Consider the following 3506-nt stretch of genomic DNA (forward strand, 5'->3'; position numbering starts at 1 on the left):
TACAAAATAGGGTCTGAACTCATTCTTCCCAGTTCTGAAGTGCTAGGACCTACCAACTGTCTTTTCTCCCTCTGTTTCTTCCATGGCAGGGATATTCAGATATTTCTTTTACTAACAATGCATAAAGCATGTTTTTCTTACACAAAATTGAGAACCACACAGTGGGATATCACTGTCCTCATTAGATGAAGACGAATAGTAAACGTCTGGCAAGCCTGACAGTGTTCTGACTGTGGCATACTAATTTAACCCCCAGAAACCATTCCATTTTATGGATTTTACAGAATCAATCTAAATGGAGAAGTTAAGTAGCTTCCCCAAGTTTCCATGACTGCTCAAGATAGGGCCACAATTTAATCCTGAGTAATCTGGATCCCCACAAGCCGATCACGATTATCAGAAAGTAAAGGTAGAAGTCTTGCTTGGAGGGGAAGTGACATAGTAGATTAGGTTTTTTTAAAAAAGAATAATAGTTTCTTGATGTGAATTTTGAAATGCCTCCCCTTCATTCAACATTAAGTCTTTTATAAGGCACACTTGGTTTTGTTCCAGTTTGCAGAGGAGTCAGCAGGGTGAGCGCTTGGAGTGGGTCTCGTTGCAGCTCCAGACCCTGCCCATTGGGTCATATTCCTTTCAGGATACTTGACGTCTGACCAGCCAGCATCATTAGCCCACTGCCCCCTGGCCTGTGAGCAGCACCCCCAGCCTCTGCCCCTTCTACCCTCTCAATCAGGTGGTGGCCAACGCGGTGGCAGCACTCTCAGAAATCGCCGAGTCTCACCCCAGCGGCAACCTGCTTGATCTGAACCCACAGTCCATCAACCAGCTGCTGACAGCCCTGAACGAGTGCACCGAGTGGGGCCAGATCTTCATCCTGGACTGCTTGGCCAACTATACACCCAAGGATGACCTCGAGGCCCAGAGGTGAGCGGGCTGCCCCTTGCTTGCCAGCCCAGCCTGAGGACCCTGGTCCTCAGGGGCTCCAACCAGGCACTATGCCTCAGGTCTTAGTGGGCCCCTTTCTAGTGCCTTGCCCCACAACCTACCCTCAGACACACCTAAAGGGAGGCCTGCCTGCTTCCCACCTCTCCAGAGCCAGGCAGGCAGGAGAGCTGCCTTGGGCAGTCAGCTCGGTGCCTGCTGTGGGCATAGGCCTGGCCTGGCCTGGGAGCTCACAGAAGCCCAGGGCACCTCTGTTGAGTTCAGTAGATGGGTAGCGCCAGAGCCACTGCCCATTGAATTCTCACTGGGTGTCTGGGGCTCTACCGGGTGCTTTCCACACGTTAGAGTCTTTAATGCAACTTTCATCATCATCCCTCGCTTTCTAGATGAGGGAGCTCCAACTTAGAGAGGTGGAGGGAATTGTGCAGGTCCCCCGGCTGGGGCCCACCTGACTCATGGTCTTAACCACAAGATACCCTCCAAGTTGGAGGAAGTGGGGAGTTGGCATCTATACAGTATGTACTACGTGCCAGTACTGTGCTTGTTCTTTTTTTGTTTGTTTGAGGCAGGGTTTCTGTCCCCCAGGTTGGAGCTGCAGCCTCAACCTCCGGGGCTCAATCGATTCTTCCAGGTAGCCGGGACTACAGATGCATGCCAATATGCCCAGCTAATTTTTATATATTTTGTAGAGGCAGGTTTTCACTGTGTTGCCCAGACTGGTCTCAAATGCCTGAGCTCAAGCAGTCCACCCACCTCACCCTCGCCCGGCCTTGTTTTTTACATGCGTTATGTCAGTTAAGCTCCTAGCAACCCTGCGAAGTAGGCATCATCATCTGATTCTATAGATGAGGAAACTGAGGCTCAGAGTGATTTGAACCTGCTGGGGGTTAGTTAGCAGGCAGCAGAACCAGGATTTAGATCTTTCTCCTACAAAACACATATTTGTTTTTTGTTTGTTTGAGACAGGGTCTCGCTCTGTCACCCAGGCTGGTGTGCAGTGGCACAATCACAGCTTACTGTGGCCTCAAACTCCCTGATTCAAGTGATTCCCCTGCTGTCAGCCTCCCGAGTAGCTGGGATTACAGACACACACCACCATACTGGGCTAATTTTGTGTATTTTATTACAGATGAGGTTTCACTATGTTGGCCAGGATGGTCTTGATTTCCTGACCTCGTGATCCGCCTGCCTCGGCCTCCCAAAGTGCTGGGATTACAGGCATGAGCCACCACACCCGGCCAATCCTCAGCCTCTTAAAGTGCTGGGATTACAGGTGTGAGGTACTGCACCCGGCCTCCAAGCTTCCAGCTTGTTAATTCCTGTCCTAACAGTCGTCCCTCACTGGCCTCGGTGGGCCAGGCGCCTGAAGCTGCCCTCACCAACAGCATAGGATGTCTTACGTGCCTCCCTCTGGTTCTTCTGGAAGTTAGATACTGGAAATTGTCCCCTGCCAGGGTAGGGAGGGATCGCTCATGCCTCCTTTCCTTAGGGGAGATCTTCGAGCTGAAGGCAGAGCTCAACAGTGACAAGAAGGAGAAGAAGAAGGAGGCAGTGAAGAAAGTGATTGCATCGATGACCGTGGGCAAAGATGTCAGGTGTGCAGGAGTAGGCCTGGTGGCAGCTGGAGGCAGCTGAAAGGGGAGGGTTTACAGCTTGGGTCCACTTCAGTCTCTGCCTTCGGGTGTCTAGGGACCCATGTCTCCCCTCATACAGCTCCCTTCGTAGAACTTTCTTCCCCATTGAAGGTTTTGTTTACCCGGGAATCAGGAGCCCAGATGCTGACAGTCAGGTGGTGATGGAGTGAGTTAACTGGAGTAGGTGGGAAAGGCAGCAGGGGATGGAGTGGGTGTGGCATGAACCCTTTCAGAAACTCCAGAGGATCACTACTGGCTGGGGAAGAGGACCCAGTGTGGCCAGGTCTTCTGGTTTTTAAAAAGAATGGGAACTCTGGATCAGGCGTGGTGGCTCATGCCTGTAATCCTAGCACTTTGGGAGGCCCAGGTGGGCAGATTACGAGGTCAGGAGTTGGACACCAGCCTGGCCAATGTGGTGAAATCCTGTCTCTACTGAAAATACAAAAATTAGCCAGGCGTAGTGGTGTACACCTGTAATCTCAGCTACTCGGGAGACTGAGGCAGGAGAATTGCTTGAAACTGGGAGGCGGATGGTGCAGTGAGCCGAGATTGCACCTCTACACTCCAACCTGGGTGACAGAGTGACTCTGTCTCAAAAAAAAAAGGGAAATCTGAATTTTTCATTTTAAATATCCCTGTCTTAAGTGGCCAGATGATAGTAAACACTGCGTGGTGCAAATAAAACACACGTGCAGATTGGATTTCTCCTAATGTGTCACCTGTGTGCAGCCTCTGTTGCACCTGATGGCTAAAGCAGGTTGTGTGTACAATGGCTGCTGCACCTTGGCTCATGCTTCCTCTATGAGAGCGCCCAGTGACCCAGCTTGTCTGCCCAAATCTTTAAAAACCCATTCAAGGCCAGGTACAGTGGCTCACACGTGTAATCCTAGCACTTTGGGAGGCCGAGGTGAGTGGATCATGAGGTCAGGA

This window comes from Chlorocebus sabaeus, chromosome 19 (genome assembly GCF_047675955.1).
Source record: "Chlorocebus sabaeus isolate Y175 chromosome 19, mChlSab1.0.hap1, whole genome shotgun sequence".
NCBI classification, from domain to species: domain Eukaryota; kingdom Metazoa; phylum Chordata; class Mammalia; order Primates; family Cercopithecidae; genus Chlorocebus; species Chlorocebus sabaeus.